The sequence below is a fragment of the Nilaparvata lugens genome, chromosome 9, assembly GCF_014356525.2.
Source record: "Nilaparvata lugens isolate BPH chromosome 9, ASM1435652v1, whole genome shotgun sequence".
Lineage (NCBI taxonomy): Eukaryota > Metazoa > Arthropoda > Insecta > Hemiptera > Delphacidae > Nilaparvata > Nilaparvata lugens.
Genome location: NC_052512.1, coordinates 13,651,859 through 13,675,637, shown reverse-complemented (window position 1 = coordinate 13,675,637; position 23,779 = coordinate 13,651,859). Strand labels below are relative to the sequence as shown.

General features: G+C 34.7%; 1 pseudogene; it reads right to left on the bottom strand.

Moving 5' to 3' along the window:
• Window positions 1-4,953: 4,953 nt before the first annotated feature.
• On the bottom strand, window positions 4,954-23,492 carry LOC111046359 (annotated as a pseudogene).
• Window positions 23,493-23,779: the final 287 nt, after the last annotated feature.

Sequence of the window (23,779 nt, the reverse complement as noted above, 5' to 3'; positions counted from 1 at the left end):
TTTTCTGACATTTGAAGCATTTCATATAATGCATGGTTTTAGTGCCATTAGTAGAATTTGAAGATTCCATTTTATGTTTCATAATCTGTTCTTCAAAACTGTCATTGCTAGGATTTGATCTACACACTTTAGCCATATGACCTAATTTTTGACAATTATAACATCTTGATGGGACTGTACCCCCTTCTTTAAATATTTGTTGTACGTTTCTATCTGAATGTGACTCAAATCGATCTCTTTCTCCATTCGCAAATAGAAGATTTTGTGATTGAATGCATATTTCATCGAGGTCCCTAAAATTTCTAGGCTTGAACTAGAATACTAATCTCGATCTTTCCTCGAGATTTGAACCTGAACATATATTAGTGACAATCTCTTCTTCTGATTTCTTCAATTGCAATAATTTTACTGCCTCTTTTATAGAGGCATTAAAGTGGATTAAGTGAATCTGAAGCCCTCCAAGCACTCATGAATGGCTTTCAGAAGGTTGTTTCGCAGCTTCTGACTGTCCTCATACACTGGCAAGTCAAGTTGATTGAAACAGGGTATGAGCCGAAGGAAAATCTGTCAGTTGACCTCTCATCATGGTGTATCTGGAATTTCTGGACTCCATTCATACCCTCAAGGGCTGAGAAGCCTTGGAGTGGCACTTTCGATGTACCGGTCACGAACTGAAGGAACTTTGCCCTTTCAGCAAGGTTGAATTCACGTAGGGCTCTCCAGAACCATTGAATCTGGAGGGAGCTGTGCTGGTAATTGTAATACTCAGTGTTTGCTTTGAGATCATCGATGAAGATTAGGTATTTATAGTGTACATCACTTTGTCGCCCTCTGATGTAGTGAAAAGTGCATAATCTGGGTTGAAAATCTCCCTCGATATAATCATATACCATTCTCTCAACAGGCCTCCGGCATCCTGCCCTTCTTTCCCTTTGAAGACGTTGTAGTAGCGGTTCTTCCATTTTTCAGGAGTACAATGGTGCAATTCGTGGAAGGAGTCCTCGAAGATGGATGCCATCTTGACGTGCAAAGCAAGTTCTTTGCGATGAACCACCTCATCAACACGCTCCAGCTCACTGTGGAAATAACATCATTTCACGTCAAAGTCCAACATGCGGGTATGATTGACCAACACCAAGAAAGGCCTGTCGACAAGTGGCCTGCTGCTCTGGCGCAGAATGTGATTCAGCACTGTACGGTGCGTTTTGGCAAATTTGAGGAACTTGGATTGGGTAAATTCAGGTTGTGATGATGATTCACTCTCCAAGCCATCAGTAGGCAGAGGCAAGAGAGGGGGCGGAGTGGCCAACTCACTCGAGAGCCAGCACCTCCCTGGCTGCTTGTGGCTTGGCTGCATGTGGCCTGGTCGCTTGTGGCCTGGCTACTGCCCTGGTTGCTTGTGGCTGGCTACTGCCCTGACTACTGCCTTGCTCGCTTCCTTTGCTGGGTACTGCAGCCTCTGTGCTGCTGGCATGCACTATAAAGAACGCTTCGACGGCCGGCTGCAGAATGAGACAGGCGTGAGTGTCTTGAGTCTTGTCAAGTTGACACAAACAGTCACTGAGCGACGTTCACAGATCATCCAGTTTCAGGAGTTTGCTGAGAGGTGTGAGAGTATTCCTTTTTCTCTCTCTGCCAGCTCCTTGGCCATCATGAGATCAAAGGTCCCATTGCAGACAGTTGAAGATCGAGACCGGTCTTCACTCTTTTTGGAGTGGACACCACTACTGTATCATTTGTAAATCGGTTCCTCAAGATTCCTTTCCTGACAGTCTTGGTTGCGTCATTGTTTTCTTCATTCTCCGCCTTGCTTGCTTTCCAGTAGGCAATCACTTCTTTCATCAAAGTCTTTATTTCTTCGTTGATTTTCTGTGCCAAACTATTGCAACTGTCAAGCAACATGTTTTGGATCAGCTCTCTGATTGGCTTGAGTCGAACCGTCATGTGGAGCAGAAGTGCGATGGCATCCTGAATGCCCTCCTCAGTGTAGCAAATCGATTGAAAGTTACCTAAGTAACAGATACTCTTCCTGGATAGGATGGGGAACAACCAAAGCAAATTATTCAAAAACGACGATATTGGTGTCCCACAGGGTAGTATCTTTGATCCTGTCTTCTACAATATATATGTTAACTCAATTTCAAGCATAATCGTAAATGGTGACATTTTTATGTATGAGCTGATGAAACAGCTTTAATTGTTGGGCATAAAAATCTTAAAGTTGCAGGGCAACAGTTGCATTCTGAGTATAATAGGATTCTTAGGTTCTCACATGACAGAAATTCAGTCATTAATAAGAAGAAAACAGTTTTAATGCATTTTAAATCATTACATGAGATGTAATGAAACTCAAAAAATTATCAGTCATGACTGCCTCTGTCTTTCTAAATCACTTCAAACTTGTAGTTGCCCATCACTAACTCAAGTTGACGATACCCGATACCTAGGTGTGATAGTTGACATGAGAATGAGATAGCATCCACACATCAACTACATCTCGGATAAACTTCAATCATTAAGCGCAAAAATATTTTACATGCATAAAACTATTCTACTCAATTTAGGTGTCTTCACCTAATTTATAAATCTCCAGTAGAGTCCATCATTAGGTATGGTATGGATTCATGGGGCTGTGCAGCTGAGTATTTGTTGCACAGAGTAGAAAGAATTTAATTAAGAACCCTGAAGTGCATAACATCTCGATTGCCTCTTATCAACTTAAAAATTAACTTCAATAATCTTTCTAATGTACAATTTTTTTACCATACACTAACTCCAAAAAATTCTATATTTATAAGATTATAATTTTTTTCAAGAATAATATTAATACAGATCCTTTGCTCCACCATCTCCTCACAATTTAAGATCACCAGTTATATGTCAGTTACCTCGATTTAGAAATATATATGGAGAAAGATCACTCCTCCACATGCTTCCTAAATTATTAAATGAATTGCCTCTGAATATTCGAGATTATTCAAAAAGTGATATTCTTAGCTATGTAATAAATAACAATAATCTCATATAAAGAAACAGTTAGCAGAGATTTTGCTGGTACATTAATTCTATTGAGTCACTGCCGCCAGCTAGAGCAACCACTTATTCCTTGAAATTAAAACTTCATTTCTCAATTTTTTCCCCCATGTATGTTCATTATAATTTGTGTTTTCATAAATAGTAAATACTCATTTTCGATGATTTATGATTTTATTTGATTGATATTTTTCTTTCACTTGAGTAGTCTATCTTATTTCTTTTCTTTAATTCCATTATTTATAAGATGATTGTATCTAGAATGGAAGTCAAGGCTTGTGCATCTATACTTATACCGAAAGGAACTCTAGTATACTGATAGGTTCTCCTCTGAGTACAGAAAGTTGTTAAATGTTTACTTTGCTCAGATAAGGGCATCTGATAATATGCTTGATTTAAATCTAACACCGAAAAATACTTGGCATTATGGAACCAGTGGAATATGTTATCCAGATTGGGCAGCGGAGTAGAATCTAATGATATCTTCTTATTTAGTGCACGATAATCAACGACTACACATTCACCTCCTCCCTATTTTGATACTAAAAACGCTGGGCTAGAATAACATGAAGTCGACTTCTCAATTATTCCCTCTTTGAGCATCTTCTTGATTTTCTCATTCATGATTTCCATTTTCATAGGGAGCTTTTCTTACCGGTTCCTCTGATATAAGGCGAATTTTATATTCAACTAAATTCGTTTTTCCCAATTTATCAGTGAGCACATCATCAAAGTTGTCTAGTACTCTTTGCAATTTTCTCTGTTGCTCAGCATTCAAATTATCTTCACTCATGTCTGAACTAATTGCATTTTGTATTTTCAATAAATCGGGATTTATTTTACTTTCAAGGGAAAATTTGAATTGTGGTCTAAAATTGAAATAATACCTCTTGTTGAATACATCGATTACTGTGTTGTGATAAAATCACAACTGAGTATAACTGGAGCTGAAAGATTTTCACTAATATGAAATCGAAATTTCCAACTGAAGTTTTCTACTTTAACTTCTATGAACGCTGCTTCCTTCAAATTCAAACAATCGTTGTTAGCTGTGTCACAATTTAGATGATCTTCTTCAACTCGTAATTTAGGATTAGCAATCAATAACTCATCGAAAACCTTTTTTGTAATGATACTCCTACTTGCACCAGAGTCTATCAAAGCGGTTGCATGCACGCTATTGTTTCCCCACTTCACAAACTACAAAAGGAATGATTTTATTCGTTAGAGCTTTAGTTTTTATCTTCTTGAAAGATTTCTGCGACCTTCTTTTACAAATTTTATCAACTTTATTTTTCCTCTCTGAGTTCCTAGCTTTGAGTAATTTATCTTTACTTCTCGATTCATTCTTCGAATCAATGGAGTTAATATAATTATCATTATCAATGCTATGCACTATACCTCTATTCGCATTAGCATTGCAGTTTCCTCTCGTATCAAATTCAACTAGTCTTGCTTGTTTATTTCTACACTCATTGGCATAATGTCCTATTTTCTGACATTTGAAGCATTCCATATAACGCATGGTTTTAGTGCCATTACTAGAATTTGAAGATTCAATTTTATGTTTCATAATCTCTTCTTCAAAACTGTCATTGTTAGGATTTGATCTACACACTTTAGCCATATTACCTAATTTTCGACAATTATAACATCTCAATGTGACTTCTTTAAAAGTTCGTTGTACGTTTCTATCTGAATGTGACTCAAATCGATCTCTTTCTCTATCTGCAGATAGAAGATTTTGTGATTGAATGCATATTTCGTCGAGGTCCCTAAAATTTCTAGGCTTGAACTAGAATACTAATCTTCATCTTTCCTCGGGATTTAAACCTGAACATATATTGGTGACAATCTCTTCTTCTGATTTTTTCAATTGCAATAATTCGACTGTCTCTTTTATAGAGGCATTAAAGTGGATTAAGTGAATCCGAAGCCCTCCGAGCACTCGTAAATGGCTTTCAGAAGGTTGTTTCTCAGCTTCTGACTGTCCTCATACACTGGCAAGTCAAGTTGATTAAGTTGATTGAAACAGGTATGAGCCGAAGGAAGTCTGTCGGTTGACCTCTCGTCACGGTGTATCTGGAATTTCTGGACTCCATTCATACCCTCAAGGGCTGAAAAGCCTTGGAGTGGCACTTTCGACGTACCGGTCACGAACTGAAGGAACTTTGCCCTTTCAGCTTGGTTGAATTCACGTAGGGCTCTCCAGAACCATTGAATCTGGAGGGAGCTGGCTGGTAATTGTGATACTCAGTGTTCGCTTTGAGATCATCGATGCCAACGTTCGGTAGGCCAGAAATGAGCAATTCAAGTTCCTGTTTGTTGAAAATACTTATCAGTCGGTTGTGAATGATGTTGTAAAATCCTTCAAGGAAAGCATATAGTTGCTTGCGGATGGCTCCAGTCATTTTCATTTGACAAACCAGATGTATGTACTCGAGCTTGTTCTCTTCAGTGACGGGTATGTTTTGTCCATCTGGTTTCAGTTCCCTCACCTCAGTCACTCCAACTTCTTGCACCTCTACGCTTAATGTCAAATCATATCCAATGCTAGAAATATGTTTTTTTCAAGTAGGCGAGACTTTTGTAGAAAGTGTAATCCTCACTTTCCATATCCGTGTACTTAACCGGAATACCCAGAATGTGCTTGTTGAAGGAACGAGTAAAGTAGCACTCGAGAAGTTTGTTGTCATAGATTGCTTTTGCAATCACCCTCCTGAGGAATATTTGAAGTAGAGAAGATGGTCCGGGTTGTAGTGCAATGAGGTATTTATAGTGTACATCACTTTGTCGCCCTCCGATGTAGTGAAAAGTGCATAATCCGGGTTGAAAATCTCCTTTGATATGATCATATACCATTCTCTCAACAGGCCTCTGGCATCCTGCCCTTCTTCTGCTTCGAAGACGATGTAGAAGTTTTAAAACTTCTTGTAGGTATTCCTTTCTTCAATTTATTCAATGGAAATTCAAATTGAATACTGAACCCAAAGACTGCTATACTGCTTGACAACATGGTAAACAGATAGAAGGAAATTCGATGAGAGTTACTATCCAAGAATTATTTGCTATCCCGGGAATAGAAACCAGGTTAAAGCATCAGCAATTGATCAAATGCACTATCTCATTTATTCTCATCTATTTCTTTCTTATTCATTGTATGATATCTAATTTATAAGTTTCCCGATAACAATTGATATTATGTATTTAAAAATACAATTCAATAAATACACTCCAATTCAAATTGATTCATAAAGTATGATATCCATGATATCTTTTACTTCTATTATGCATTACATTATCAAATCAAATGAAATCACTTTTATTGTCAGGAACATTTTCTTATGTTAAAACAATCGTCAAACAAACATTTACACCAATCAATATGTCTAAAGTCATATAACACTTTTGATTATAGGTAAGTATTGAAAGCTACTTAACAAATATTGTATTAAGGCTATACTAAGAATTCCTCAACTGGATAGAGGCATTTTTGTAGAAGAATAGTTCTGATAGATCTTTAAAATTCTTTGATCTCTAGATGCCTAGTCTCTAGAGGAAGTTTATTCAACAGTTTTATAGAAGTATATTGCCAGTTTCTCTGAGTACCAGTATAACGGTGTGAATCTACTCTCACGTCCCCCCTGTGTCTAGTAGAATAATTATGCATATCACTATTCATAACATATTTGCCCATATTCATCCTCATGTAAATCAAACACACCTAGACATATAGTGATGGAAGAGTCAACACACCTAATCCTTGAAAGAGAGGTTTACAACTTGCAAGCGGTGGTGCATGGCAAATAATTCTAAGAGCTTTCTATTGTAATTTAATAAGTGTAACGGCTGTAGAGCAATTCCCCCATAGCAGGACACCATAAGCTAAGTGACTATATATGTGCGCATAATAGACACTCATTAATACATCATCATCTTAAGCTCATCTGGGAATATTCCTAACTCTATGCACATATTGAAAATGTGTGTTAGAACTTTCGCTATATTTGGAGCAGCAATCTTTAAAATAACAGAGTTCAGTCCATTTATATCCAAACATTTGCTGTTACTCAATTTTTGTATGGTCTCAAGTACCTGCTTGACCTTGAAGTCAAATCTACTGAAACTAAACTTAGATTCGGGTTTAGACATCTGTTGAACGTGATAGTTGAAATCAAATCTACTCTTAGGAATTTCTTCACTTTGTTTGTCTATCTTATCTATGAAAAAATTGTTAATATCAGTAATAACTGGTATCTCACAACATTTTTTGGATGAAGAACTATTCCGGCAAAGGTGCCTATTCACGACTTCCCAAGCAGCCTTACTGTCCTGAATAACTTCACTATTAAACTCATGCTTAGCTTTCTTAATTGCCCATCTATAAAAGCTTCTATGCTCATTATAAGCAATCTTCATTGTATCGCTAGGAAAATCTTAATACAAATGAAACATCTGTTCACACTTTATTCAAAAGGTTTGTAACTCTGATGTAAACCACTTTTCACTCTCACCTTCATTTGAACATATTTTCCTAAGCTTTCTTTAATGGATAGGCCGAGTTCACTGAGCATGAAAAAAGTTCATTAAACTTTTGTATCTTCTCAGCAATATTATTCAGTTGATAAACAGCTAACCAATTTAATAAATCCATGTGTGCAAGAAAGATATTTGTCCTATTCTCAACAATTTGTCCAATTAGAATTTTATTTCCTTCTTCATGCTTGCTAACAGACAACATTCTTTCAACGGTTACATTTAAACTTATAGCTAAGTGGTCAGAAAATTGTCACGTTATATTTTTCAATAACGGGTTGCCCTGCTTGGCTGCAGTCGATAGAGCACGAGTACTAAAATATATAACCCTTGTAGTGGTTCTTAGAATATATATAATACCAATTTCTTACTGGCTCGACCAGGAGCTTCCGCAATTCTCTGCTCTTGCCGGTTACTGACGTCGGCCGCTCCAACAGTTCACAATTTCTGTGACTGATTTGTCGAAATCCGCAAGTATAGATGCGAGAATTTGCACTGCTACAACTTAATGCTATAACTTTGAGATTCTTCTGGTCGTATTTAATGATATTGGATAATTTATATGAATCTCTGGAATGTATTATTTCCAAAGATTTGATTATCAATGCTGTATATCGCTGTCTTAACCAACTTATTCGGTGAAGAATATAGTCAGATCGTAATCTTATTAATATTTCAATACTGGTAACTAGATATATTAAAATGAGATTGGTCATGTATGGAGATAGGGAAACAAATAAAGGATACACCATAAAAATTTATATAAATATATTACACAAATATCAATGAACAAATAAATAAATAAATAAATATATATATATATATATATAATATATATATATATATATATATATATATATATATATATATATATATTGTAGTGCTGAATCTAAATGCCTCACGTTGGGCCGGCAAATCATGTGGTGCGTTTTTTTAACGGCTTCACACATGTAGAGTGAATCTTGTACTGAGTCAATGGTGTAGCGGCTATAAATTTTGTAATTGCGTGCGTGGACGCGGAATGTACACCAGACTGATTGATTCACTACAAGACTCAATACAATTGTCGGAATCGCGGGAGGCCTAAACGCTCGCTCACCCTTGATTCTTCTAATGACAAATTGTATAGTGATGAAATTTTTATAAGCAGTGTAGCGATCGCTAAACACTGAAGACGGATACCTTAAAATTATTACCTGTGAAGAATGAGCATACAAAATCATACAGGTCGAGCAAAAATCCCGATGTAGATAATTTACGGGACTGCATCTCTAATAAGTTCTGAAGGATTAAAATACGGTATTTGGACCAAATATCGTTCAGAATATATTTCGAGAACAGAGTCTTGTCGGGGTTTAAGCTCTATTGTAGGAATTTATATGATCTATGGCTGCCACTGCTGTACAATTGATGCGTTCGCTCCTAAGTCGAGGTGGGTAACAGATAAAAGCTGATATATGAGCAGGTAAGGACAAAGAATAAATATCTCGATCTGACCCCACTCGCTACATCCACTTAGACCTGTTCCAATATCCAGCTTAATTCAATTATTCCAATGATCGTATTCGATCGGTTCTTGATGATATAGAACGTATCAGACACAATAATTGACAGGCTTAAGAAATAATCGAACTCAGAAAGCGAATTAACAAAACTGAAATATATTACAATAAAATATGTAATCATACAGTGCAGGTTCAGAATTTGATTTACAGGTTGATAATAATTTAGCATTAACAGAATAGTTAAAAATTTTCTTGTGCTTGCATGATACCATGCGTGATTCGACAGAATTTTACAATTGATAAAATTGAACAGTTTTGAAAAAATAGTGAAAAAATGAATTATAAATATTTTTAAAAATGCTCGGGGTCGTGGTTCAGGCAGCGGAGGATAGTTAATCAACTACAAATTCTTATAATTAAATATGAATAAATTCTAGGCTCTTAAATGCTAAAGCGCTTGTCGGCGTGGCCAATAATTTAACGAAGAAAAATTTATGTTTCTGCACTGAAATATTTTTCGAAGCGTATATTGGGGCCCCTTTTAAAACTTATAACTCACGTGAATTTCCTTGGCGGTCGTGGTTTTCTTCTTTAGATCAAAAATCGTTCGATCGGCGGCAATCCAGGCTTCGGTTTCAGCACGTGGGGAATTTTAATTTAATATTTCCTTCACCAAATTAATTAAGGGATAATTTACTTTAAACTTTTAATTTATCGATTGATGAAAACAGAAATTTACGAATAACAAATAAATTGGCCTAAAATATCGGCTCACAAATAGAACATTAAAATCGAACAAGAAATTTTCACAAATAGGTCTTGGTAACTATAAAAAGAGATCTGCACGGTGAGGATTTCAAAAGGGAAGTGCCGTCTTTTCTCTAAGCTTCTAGGCTAGACCTTGCTTCTCAGAATCTCGATGTAATAATTTGCATAAAAATTTGCCATTGGTAGAACACTTGTGACGTAAACATGACGTCAGTGGCAAGCAGTAGAATACAATTCCTTTAATTACAATAATAATTTAATTTATGTAATTCTTAAAACTGCTTAATCTTATAGACATAGTTCCTCTCATACAATGTACATGTGCTAGCGTAAATGATAAGGCAGGTTGTTGTCTGATAATAGATTAACATGTGTTGCTTTCAAACGATCACCTTCTTGGTGCTATTTCTATGCACTATGATTGGCTTAGGCTTGCCAAGAGATTTAATTACCATGTGGTTCAGTTGAATTAAATCATTAATAAATTAATATTCTTGTACAATTTTTATTAGGTTTGAGACTGTTATAATTAATTTCTGCCGTTTTATCAATAATATAATTTCATGCTATGATCTAGTTAGTTACAATAAGACCTGACATATAATATAATTTCTTAAATAATAAATAATTTCAACGATAATACATACATTTTATTTTTTTTTTGAAATTCTTGATCCTTTATTGATAGTTTTATAATTTTTAGAGATGGTATTATATCTTACGTGAAGCCAGCATGACATTTGACAATACTTTGAATCAGTCAGCTGCGTTTGAACTGTTTTAAAACATCTGATCGATAGTAAACAAAGTGTAACCTCAAAATCAATGATCAATTCATAAACAATTTGTGCTTTACTTGCAAAATAATTATAATTTTATTGAATAATTTTCCTAGAAAATATTCGGTACAGAACAGTACTCTTATCTAATATACAGTTACTGATAAGTAAGCTTTATCGCTCGGTCGCTAACTATTCCTTTAGCAAATTCTTTCATTTTAAAAGGTAATCACAATTTTTCTCTCTTTTCATGGGGTCTATTTGAAAGATTCATCACAATATATATATATAGAGAGAGAGAGAGAGCAACAAGCAAAAGTATTAAAAATAACAAAATATATATCAAAAAAGAAAGTATCACGGATTAGCTCACTTATTAGGGTTTAATTTTTAGCATGAAAGGTTACCATGTGCTTCTTACATCATTAACAACTATATGCATTTAGATTATGCAGCTCAGTTATTGACTTGCTGCTGCTTGTTGATTAAAATCTCATATATATCTTTTTCCAAATTAATAAAAATAATCAATTGATAAATTATAAATCTCAAATATATTAATATATATCACAGGCTGAAGGTTCGGCCTCTGGTGGAAATTAGATAAATCAATTTATCCAGTGAACATGAGCTTTATTTGTATCTTCATAATTTGCTGATAAAATTAATGATTGAGTGAGCATATATATATTACAACATTAAATTTAAATATTTCTTTCATCTGTGCATCCTTAGACATATAAATCTGATATAGTTCTTAATTAGTAAAATACGTTTTTGTACTTTTCAAGACTTGCTCAAGTTTTATATTAATTTCAATATTTATATAACCCTTCAATGAGCTAGCTTTTTAAATCTTGTTTCACTTGAAGCACTAAGGGCGCCCTAGATTCATATATTTCTCGATAATCATCACTCACGTGCTGAAATTCACAAGATGATGGTGGCGATCCGAATTTCCCGTCATCTTGGGTTTCTGGTGGCCGAAGTCGTCTTCTCCAAGGGAATAAATAAATATCTGAATGACTCACGCCTTAATATGGCATCACTAAGTCTTATGAAAATTAATTGATGAATTTATACTTAAATCTTTCAAATGTACAATTTAACAAGAAAGGGACTTGTGCTCTATAAATTTAGTGGTGTTCCATTGTGGCATCTGGCAAGCAAGTGGGCTCTGATCTACCCCTATTCTCTATGATCATACTTCCGTCTTCCAAATTTGCATACATTTGAATATCCAACTACTATGCCATTATATAATCAAATAGTCCGTGCCAATCTGCTAGGCTATTACCCATATCTTAGGTATTACATTTTATAATTACTCAGATTGCATTTGATATATGAACCGAGTAGTGATAACTTATAAATTCTTATCATTTATATAAAATCAGGGTGTTATTTTTGAATTGACTCGTTATTGCCGCCCATCAACTACTGTAATTTGATTGGTTCATCTAAAAATTACAAATGTATCCATGCGCCTGATGAATATACATACTTTCTCAATATTTCTATTTATTTTATGTATTTTGTACATGCTCATTTTATACAATCAATTTTTATAAGCTTTTTAAGTCGTTTTTCCATTTACAATAGCATGCCATGTGGTTACCAAATCCTCTAGTTGAATGCTATTTGTTTACAACAAAAATTTGCCAAAGGTGTCTGGCTAAATTTCAAATTACACAGCTTGATCAATTATTTAGGTTGCCGACCAGTAAGTATTATAGCCTAACCTCAAATTTTCAATATTTTATATAATTCGATAAATAGGTAGCAAATAAAATTCTTTTCCATTTGGCTGTTCTAATTGTAGCCAGGATACCCGTTATTATCTAATCTTTCATTTGTTGCTATCGCACCCAGCGATAATAGAGCAGCTGTTTGCTGGAGACCTATAAAATCTGTTCATCAAGCGATTTTGCTTGCTAATCAAAAATAATCTATTACAAAATGAAACATCTGTTCACACTTTATTTTTAAGGTTTGTAACTCTGATGTAAACCACTTTTCACTCTCACCTTCATTTGAACTTAAATTCTCCTAAGCTTTAATGGATAGGCCTAGTTCACTGACCACGAAAAAAGTTCATTAAACTTTTGTATCTTCTCAGCAGAAGAAGTGTTTTTACTTTTGTATCTTCTTCTTATCAATTCAGTTGATGAATAGCTAACCAATTTATTGAATCCATGTGTACAAGAAAGATATTTGTCCCATTCTCATTAATTTGTCCAATTAGAATTTTATTTCCCTCTTCATGCTTGCTAACAGCCAACATCCTTTCAACGGTTACATTCAAACTTATAGCTAAAAAGCTAAAGCTAAGTGATCAGACAAAGCAGTATACACAATTCTACTTTCTCAGCTGCTGTAATGAATATCTGTGGCAATATTGTCAATGCATGTACCACTAGAATGAAAATTTGGTCTCGTCGTATTTCTGTTTGTAATACACATAATATTATAGCTTGACAATAAATTTAATAATTTATTTCTGTACCGTAATTAGAGTCCACATTAAAATCAAAATTGAAATCAGCACCTTAAATAATATTACAGTTGAAAGTAGACAGTTAAATTAAAATCTCATCAAGTTTAACAATTAATTCACTAAGATTATTTGATAAGGCGCCACAAGGCCCATAAATTTATAGAACTATAATATTCAACTCTGGTAACTTTATTGCACATACTTCGCACATCATTTCCACTGACATGTTTTTTACTCTATTAAGTTCATAAAATTCTAAATTTTCTCTCACAAAAATAGCAACGCCTCCATGAATTTCATTTAACCTTCCAACATATAAACCAAGCTTGAAATGATCTACATTCACAAACTTTATTCCGTCTCTCTTCATCCAATGCTTGCTAATTATAATGATATGTGTGTTATTCTCGGGTACAATCGTTTCTAGGTAATCAATTTTATTTCTCAGTCCCTGAACGTTCCAAGACAAAAAGCTCACTTCATAGGACAAATTACTCTCTGTAACAATAGTGTTAATATTATTGTTATCCTCAGGGGTAATATTTTTATAACAGTTATTGGCAAAGTCATCAGAATTTACAAATGTACAAGCAGAGTTTACTTCCTTGTCAATATAGTTTAGTTTAAACATTTTTCATTGCCATTTGATATTGTCAGTGAAACACAGTCATCATCTAAAACTAACATGTTTTTACTACATCCAACAGATATGGGGGTATCAAGATCCTGCAATAAATTATTAAAAGCTTCAGCTATGCAATTGGATATGATTGTAACAGATTTGGATATGAGTCAATTGGATATGATTCCCTGGCAGATTGAAATGTAAGCCGTGGCGGGTATGGAGTCATCTACCAATGTTATATACATTCAGGATATTCACATTTCTAAAGGGTTTGCACACCTCAACTATTGATCTGTTTATATATTTTATATTACAATTGATGGTAGAATCAACAAGATGGTCAAAACGATGAGGAATGTTAACAAGAAATACAATGTGCTGGACTCAGTAATAGTCTTTTTAGTGTTATCAGATAATCTTCTGAGCAAAGCCTATCCAAATCGTTAGTTCCACCCATGAGAACAACAATGTCCTTCTCCATCAGAAAACCATTTTCTTCTATGCAGCTCGATGTCGCCTTGTTGAAAGTGGCCCCTGGTTTTATGACACCATCCACTGTTCCACCGGTTGCGTCAGAGACCAGGTCCACCAGGAGTCTACCATGACTGTCTGCAAATATTTTTATCCTATCAGTTGCCTCATAACTCATATTCATACCTATTAAACAATGTTGACCTTTTAGTGTTTTAGAAACTGGGGTACACAGTGAGCAATCATGTCGTGAATGTTGCTTCTGTGTTTGGCGTTTTACCACTGCGAGAGTTTCTTGGCGTGGGAGTTTTGCACAGTATGTTGACGATTTCGATGAAGGCGAGTCTCACCTCTACGTTAGTGCAGTCTATAGTGCAGTCAATAAGTGTACATATTAATTAAACAATAGCAGTAAGAGTTCCTAATGAGTAAACTTGAGCAAGTCTTGAAAAGTACAAAAAGTATTTTACTAATTAAGAACTATATTAGATTTATATGTCTAAGGATGCACAGATGAAAGAAATATTTAAATTTAATGTTGTAATATATATATGCTCACTCAATCATTAATTTTATCAGCAAATTATGAAGATACAAATAAAGCTCATGTTCACTGGATAAATTGATTTATCTAATTTCCACCAGAGGCCGAACCTTCAGCCTGTGATATATATTAATATATTTGAGATTTATAATTTATCAATTGATTATTTTTATTAATTTGGAAAAAGATATATATGAGATTTTAATCAACAAGCAGCAGCAAGTCAATAACTGAGCTGCATAATCTAAATGCATATGGTTAATGATTTAAGAAGCACATGGTAACCTTTCATGCTAAAAATTAAACCCTAATAAGTGAGCTAATCCGTGATACTTTCTTTTTTGATATATATTTTGTTCTTATTTTTAATACTTTTGCTTGTTGCTCTCTCTCTCTCTCTCTCTCTCTCTCTCTTTATATATATATATATATCAATTAACATATATATATTTAACATATATATATATTATTTATTTATTTATTATTTGTTTATTGATATTTGTGTAATATATTTATATAAATTTTTATGGTGTATCCTTTATTTGTTTCCCTATCTCCATACATGACCAATCTCATTTTAATATATCTAGTTACCAGTATTGAAATATTAATAAGATTACGATCTGACTATATTCTTCACCGAATAAGTTGGTTAAAATGATGTCAAAAATTGATGAATATTGTAAGTTGATACTGCAACCGAACAATTTCTTGAATACTTAACTAGAATTTATTCTAAATACTCATAATTATTTTTTTTTCTTTTTGTGTGGTTGAGAAGTTGATATTGTGGTAATTATTCATATTGAATGAGAAAGACGAAGAAATTGTCAATTTTTTGACAATTTCATGGTCTTTTTCATACAATACTCATAATTATTATCAATCAGAGTATAAGTATAATATCCAATTGCATTGCTACTACAAAATGTATAATTAAACCTAAAAGCGAGTAAGAGATAAATGCAATGACCTCATTATACTTTCACGATTGCTAAGTTCAATATTGGATTTTGATAAATAAATAAATATATATATATATAATATATATATATATATATATATATATATTATATATATATATGGTATATATATATACCAGGGATGATTGTTAATTGTTATTGTTCGAGAATGGATCAAGAAATCTACAATACTATAAAAATGATCCTACATAGACCTATATAATTGAAAGACTTTTCTTTTACTTCTACAGAGTTATTTGATAACTTTATTATGTGATAATTAGCTTGATCTAAATTATTATTACATTTAATCACTAGCACACTTTTATTATTTTGCCATTTTCGTCTAATCAAGTGTCAAAATGAATTATTAGTATTAGAAAGTAAACCTTGATTACCCTAGTAAACTTACATTACCTTAGTAAACCTTAGTTTATATCCGTATATTTCATATTGACACTTTATAATACATTGACACTCTACATCGAAGCATCAAAGGAAGTAGAAGGGCACCTATTGGTGATTTTTTTGTGGGAACAGTAGGATACTTTATTTCTGGGTTTCTCCTTGTTAGGCGATCCTCTCACTTCATAAGAGTTATATACACAATACTTGGGAGTCAAATATTAATAACTTAGCCAACGAGATTAAGTAATACCGCACTCTCGTAGAAAAAAAAGTGAAGACTAATTTTGTAGAAACATCATCACCTATCTGGGAATATTTGACAAACCAAAACTCTTGACTGTTATTTTCAGAGGAATGCTACTAATAATAGACAATAGTGGAAGAATGCCTTTTCTTCTGCTGTCTTCCTAGCTCTGACATTTCGTTATTCAAGGGTTGGTTAGGCTATATATTTAGGGAGTGCAATCAATTGTAACATATTTAATTTGGATTGATAAATAAAAATCCCTAGTTGAAATATTTATAGGTCTAAGTGAAGTAATTGGCTAATATCGCCAAAGAGATAACGTAAAGATTAGATAATATCAGACGTCCTGGCTAAACTGTACAACAGCCTAAGAGGAATGGAAATAAATTTTGCTAATATATAATATTATATAAAATATTGAAAATTGAGGTTAGGCATAAATATTTACTGATCGGCGACCTAACGATCGACCGAGCCATACAACGTAGAATCTGACCAAACACCTTGGCAGGAATTTATTGTGGCAAAACAGTATGCAATTTGAGGAACTAAAGGTCTCACGTGGCTAATTATTGTAATGTATGAAACAACTAATAGCCTATAAAAAATTACTTAGCATGTAAAGAGCATATTTAAAAACCCCAACAAAAATAATTAAATGTATTAAGGAAGTAGGAGGTTACTGGGTGCATGAATACTGTAATAATTTGCATGCACCAATCAAATAGTGGCAATTGATAGGCGGCAATAGTGAGCCGATTCAAATATATTTGTATATATTTCTACAAATAATAAGAATTTGTAAAAAATTGTTGTATAGTCTATGTTTTGGATATGGCCCGAAGGCAAAGAAATTATTAAATATGTAATAAAGTTAATAATCTAATATTTGGTATGGTCTATTTGAGCCTTGAATGGCGGAGGACTAGAATATTCAAATTTTATGCAAATTTAGAAATCGGAAATGAGAATTGTAAAATTGTGAAATGAGAACCACACTCGCCTGCCAACTGCCACCATGAGAGGTCACTAAAAATTATAGAGCGTAATACCTTGCTATATCTTGTAATAATTTAAAGTTAAATTGGATTACTAAATTTCTTATAAGATTTTGTGATGCTGTTATAAAGCAAAAGTCATTTTTAAATAATTTTGTAACCCCTTGGAAGAGACGACTCCGGCTACAATAATCCAGGACCACCAGGAGTTGGATCGACATCAGCAGCTCATAAGAAAATTCCGACACGTGAGTGAAAAATATTGAAATAGTGATAGGGCGCCCTCAGTGCTTCGAAATTAAATAAGAATCAAAGCTAGCTCGTCGAAAGGGTTTTCTTGTAAATTAAGAATTTGGTGAAAAATACTTGCACAAGTAAATGTAGTATCAAAGGTATTTTATTAGAAAGTAACGAATCAATCCACATATCAGAAGATCTATCAATCAAAGAAGTATAAAATCTAGGCTGTTAATACATATTCATATGATCATTAATTTCTGCAATATAATTTGCGATAGTTTGTTGTAGCTCTGATTCACTAGATGAATTGCTCTATTTATTCCTTCAGGTGCCGAATCTCGCACCCTGAGAGAAAAAATATATTTATTACAAAGAAATCTATTAGATACTATAGAATTTAATACATATATTTGGATTACTAGTTGTCAATTTATCAAGCTGATTTTAAGAATTTAGTTTTAATGGAATTGTCCAAGTCGACAGGTATTGGCAAGCTGATATCGCAGCTACATGCAAATAAATGCATATGATCATAAAAATAAAAGCACATGGTAACGTTTCGTGCTATAAAATTTAAAGAATAGTATTTAGACTGTGATATTTTATTGATTTCGATTATTGTTCTATCTTATATTATATATTTTTATCGTTCTATATATTTTTTGCTCTGATTTATTTTTTGCAATATTTGTTAATATATGTTTCAAACTGTTTATGGTGTGCGATTTATTTTTATTCCTCAATATTATAGGATAAGTACCATATATATATTTTTTAATAAATTATCAGTATTATTTTTATAAGCTCCTGTATGAGCCCATTAATATATGATGACAAGAATATGTCGTACCAAAGTGAGACTGTATCCTATAAAAAACCACGACCTGATTTTTATAATTATTAAAATATTTCATGCTCTACCGATTGATGCCAAGCAGGAGGCTAATTGTTATTCAACTATAAAAAATAACGTGACACAATATACCTGTATTGGACTATCCCTCAGTGGGGCGATCTCTCGCACAAGTGGTGAACTTCCAGCAAAGAACTTTGGAAAGAAAGTACATTGTATTTTGTTAATACTCTGAATACTTCATTTCACTTGTATTTCCAATTAAGATATCAATTATTTCTATCACATTTTTGACTGTCAAAGAATTTATCTCTAATTCCTTTTTCGTTTGAAGGAGGTCGTATGACCCAGCAACTCACAGTTTATAAAATAAAATGATTTGGCTCTTTTTCTTATGGGAAACTGAAATTTTATTTCATAAATCTAGGAATGATCCATTGGTTGAGAGATTTGAATGTCTTATATACATAATTATGTTTTATTCATTTATTAATTATAACTGTTAATTTTTTTTTATACAAGCCTTCTTTAAGCAGATGAAAACATTTTTCTAGAAATCCCCATGTATAAGCACCGCTTGGTTTCTTCTTCACCAAAGCCAAGTCAGACGCTCTCTTGAGGGCTGTCACAGATTAGCCCTTAATAACACTGGCTAAAGCAGATGGAAACATTTTTCTAGAAATCCCCACTGCTTAAGCAGATGGAAACATTTTTCTAGAAATCCCCATGTATAAGCACCACTTGGTTTCTTCTTCACCAAAGCCAGTCAGACGCTCTCTTGAGGGCTGTCACAGATTAGCCCTAATAACACTGGCTAAAGCAGATGGAAACATTTTTCTAGAAATCCCCACTGCTTAAGCAGATGGAAACATTTTTCTAGAAATCCCCACTGCTTAAGCAGATGGAAACATTTTTCTAGAAATCCCCATGTATAAGCACCACTTGGTTTCTTCTTCACCAAAGCCAAGTCAGACGCTCTCTTAAGGGCTGTCACAGATTAGCCCTTAATAACACTGGCTAGCAGTTGCTAGACTAGCGTGGAAATCCCTGTTTAGCAATTTCCAGAATTTCTGAAGATCCTTTTGCAGCTACAGGCTCGCATTTCCGAAATCCCGCTCAGCTAAATTCGGGTTAGGGTAAAATGGACTTGTAGTACTATCTCTTACCCCAAGTTGGAAACGAAAGTTTTTGAATTTTGATGATGTGAATATTGAAGCATTATCGGAAATGATACACTTGGGTGTTGAGAAATTTATGAAAATTGACTTCAATGCTTTTATCATTGATTCTGAATTGGCTTTTCGTAGTGGAATCAACCAACAAAATTTTGAGAATACATCAATACAACTGAAAATATACATATTCCATTGAGTCTGAGTGTCGATGTGAAACATGGCTAATGGTTCTTCCTCTATTTTGGAAGAAAGAAATCCATAGTTTGTTTGTTGTGCAGACCTACTCTGACCACATATTATACATGTTTCGACTAGATATTGAATATCTATCATCATATCTGGCCAATAAAAATGTTCGAAGATTCTGATGATAGTTTTTGAAATTCGAAGATGTGCACCGAGAATGCTGTCATGATAGTATCGAAATATCAGTGGCACTAGAGGTTTGGGTACTACAATTCTGAGCTTTTCTTGGTTTCGAATCTTTATTACTAATACTCCGTTGGAAATACTGTAAGGAAACTGATCTTGGTTATTAGCAATTTTCTTCATTATGTCAGAAATGAAAGGATCATTTTCTTGATGTGTTCTGATGTCGGTAAACACTAGTGGGAAATCTGTGATTTCCAATGTATTCACGAGATTCCACACATTTTCACTTTCAATTTCCTTATGTTCATCCTCTTCTTCTTCGATATCACTCTCAACTTGATACATCCTAAATAAGCAATCGGCGGTCACATTTAAACGACCAGGAATATGTTCCACTTCAAATTGGAATGCTAGAAGTCTATGTATCCATCTTCCTGAACGACAAAATTTGTTTGTCCTGTCATAGAATCCATGATAGTGCACTGTTGTCGGTTAATAATAGGAATTTTGCTTGTTGAAGGTAAAGTTTGAATCTTTCCATTCCAAAAATCACAGCATAACATCCAATTTCATAAGTTGAGTACTTACACTCTTGCTGAGTTAGTTTTTTAGATGCGTGAGCAATGGGCTTTAATACTCCATCAATCTCCTGTGAGAGTATAGCTGCTACAGCTTTGCAGCGTCCGTCTATTTGCAATGCAAATTGTTTTGAAAAATCGGCAGTTTTCATTACTGGTGGGTTCATGACTGCATACTTCAATTGTTGGAATGCCTTGTCATGTTTCTCTTCCCATACAAACTTGACATTTTTCTTCCTCAAATCATTCAATGGAGCTGCGATTTCAGCATAGTTTTGGATATATTTATAATAATACCCAGTCATACCAATGAATCTCGCTATAGCTTTCGCATTTTTGGGCTTTGGAAATTCTCGAATGGAATTTGTTCTGATAGGGTCGATAGTGATGATTTCGAACAACTAGATTTCCTAAAAATGAAATGTGTTTCTTTGCAAAATTAGTCTTTTCTGGTTTCACAGTAAATCCGGCTTCTCTTAATTTTGATAACACAACTTTAATGTGTACAAAATGAGATTCAAAATCCTTTGAATAAATCACTTTATCATCAAGATAATTTAAAACAAATTTGAATTTTATATCCTCAAAGATTGTATCTAGAACGGAAGTCAAGGCTTGTGCACCTATACTTATACTGAACGGAACTCTATTATACTGATAGGTTGTCCTGTGAGTACAGAAAGTTGTTAAATGTTTACTTTCCTCAGATAAGGGCATATGATAATATGCTTGATTTAAATCTAACACAAAAAAATACTCGGCATTATGGAACCAGTGGAATATGTTATCCAGATTGGGCAGCGGAGTATAATCTAATGATATCTTCTTATTTAGTGCACAGTAATCAACGACTACACGTTCACCTCCTCCTTATTTTGATACTAAAAATGCTGGGCTAGAATAACATGGAGTCGACTTCTCAATTATTCCCTCTTTGAGCATCTTCTTGATTTTCTCATTCATGATTTCCATTTTCATGGGGTTTGATTGATAGGGAGCTTTTCTTACCGGTTCCTCTGATATAAGGCGAATTCTAGAAATCGCCATGTATAAGCACCGCTTGGTTTCTTCTTCACCAAAGCCAAGTCAGACGCTCTCTTAAGGGCTGTCACAGATTAGCCCTTAATAACACTGGCTCGCAGTGGCTAGACTAGCGCGGAAATCCTGTTTAGCAGTTTCCAGAATTTCTGAAGATCCTTTTGCAGCTACAGGCTCGCATTTCAGAAATCTTGCTCAGCTAAATTCGGGTTAGGGTAAAAGGAATGATTTTATTCGTTAAAGCTTTAGCTTTTATCTTCTTGAAAGATTTCTGCGACCTTCTTCTACAATCTTTATCGAATTTATTTTTCCTCTCTCTCTCTTCCTAGCTTTGAGTAATTCATCTTTACTTCTTGATTCATACTTCGAATCAATGGAGTTGATATAATTATCATTATCAATGCTATGGACTATACCTCTATTCGCATAAGCATTGCAGTTTCCTCTCTTATCAAATTCAACTAGTCTTGCTTGTTTATTTCTACATTCATTGGCATAATGTCCTATTTTCTGACATTTGAAGCATTTCATATAATGCATGGTTTTAGTGCCATTAGTAGAATTTGAAGATTCCATTTTATGTTTCATAATCTGTTCTTCAAAACTGTCATTGCTAGGATTTGATCTACACACTTTAGCCATATGACCTAATTTTTGACAATTATAACATCTTGATGGGACTGTACCCCCTTCTTTAAATATTTGTTGTACGTTTCTATCTGAATGTGACTCAAATCGATCTCTTTCTCCATTCGCAAATAGAAGATTTTGTGATTGAATGCATATTTCATCGAGGTCCCTAAAATTTCTAGGCTTGAACTAGAATACTAATCTCGATCTTTCCTCGAGATTTGAACCTGAACATATATTAGTGACAATCTCTTCTTCTGATTTCTTCAATTGCAATAATTTTACTGCCTCTTTTATAGAGGCATTAAAGTGGATTAAGTGAATCTGAAGCCCTCCAAGCACTCATGAATGGCTTTCAGAAGGTTGTTTCGCAGCTTCTGACTGTCCTCATACACTGGCAAGTCAAGTTGATTGGAACAGGGTATGAGCCGAAGGAAAATCTGTCAGTTGACCTCTCATCATGGTGTATCTGGAATTTCTGGACTCCATTCATACCCTCAAGGGCTGAGAAGCCTTGGAGTGGCACTTTCGATGTACCGGTCACGAACTGAAGGAACTTTGCCCTTTCAGCAAGGTTGAATTCACGTAGGGCTCTCCAGAACCATTGAATCTGGAGGGAGCTGTGCTGGTAATTGTAATACTCAGTGTTTGCTTTGAGATCATCGATGAAGATTAGGTATTTATAGTGTACATCACTTTGTCGCCCTCTGATGTAGTGAAAAGTGCATAATCTTGGTTGAAAATCTCCCTCGATATAATCATATACCATTCTCTCAACAGGCCTCCGGCATCCTGCCCTTCTTTCCCTTTGAAGACGTTGTAGTAGCGGTTCTTCCATTTTTCAGGAGTACAATGGTGCAATTCGTGGAAGGAGTCCTCGAAGATGGATGCCATCTTGACGTGCAAAGCAAGTTCTTTGCGATGAACCACCTCATCAACATGCTCCAGCTCACTGTGGAAATAACATCATTTCACGTCAAAGTCCAACATGCGGGTATGATTGACCAACACCAAGAAAGGCCTGTCGACAAGTGGCCTGCTGCTCTGGCGCAGAATGTGATTCAGCACTGTACGGTGCGTTTTGGCAAATTTGAGGAACTTGGATTGGGTAAATTCAGGTTGTGATGATGATTCACTCTCCAAGCCATCAGTAGGCAGAGGCAAGAGAGGGGGCGGAGTGGCCAACTCACTCGAGAGCCAGCACCTCCCTGGCTGCTTGTGGCTTGGCTGCATGTGGCCTGGTCGCTTGTGGCCTGGCTACTGCCCTGGTTGCTTGTGGCTGGCTACTGCCCTGACTACTGCCTTGCTCGCTTCCTTTGCTGGTTACTGCAGCCTCTGTGCTGCTGGCGTGCACTATAAAGAACGCTTCAACGGCCGGCTGCAAAATGAGACAGGCGTGAGTGTCTTGAGTCTTGTCAAGTTGACACAAACAGTCACTGAGCGACGTTCACAGATCATCCAGTTTCAGGAGTTTGCTGAGAGGTGTGAGAGTATTCCTTTTTCTCTCTCTGCCAGCTTCT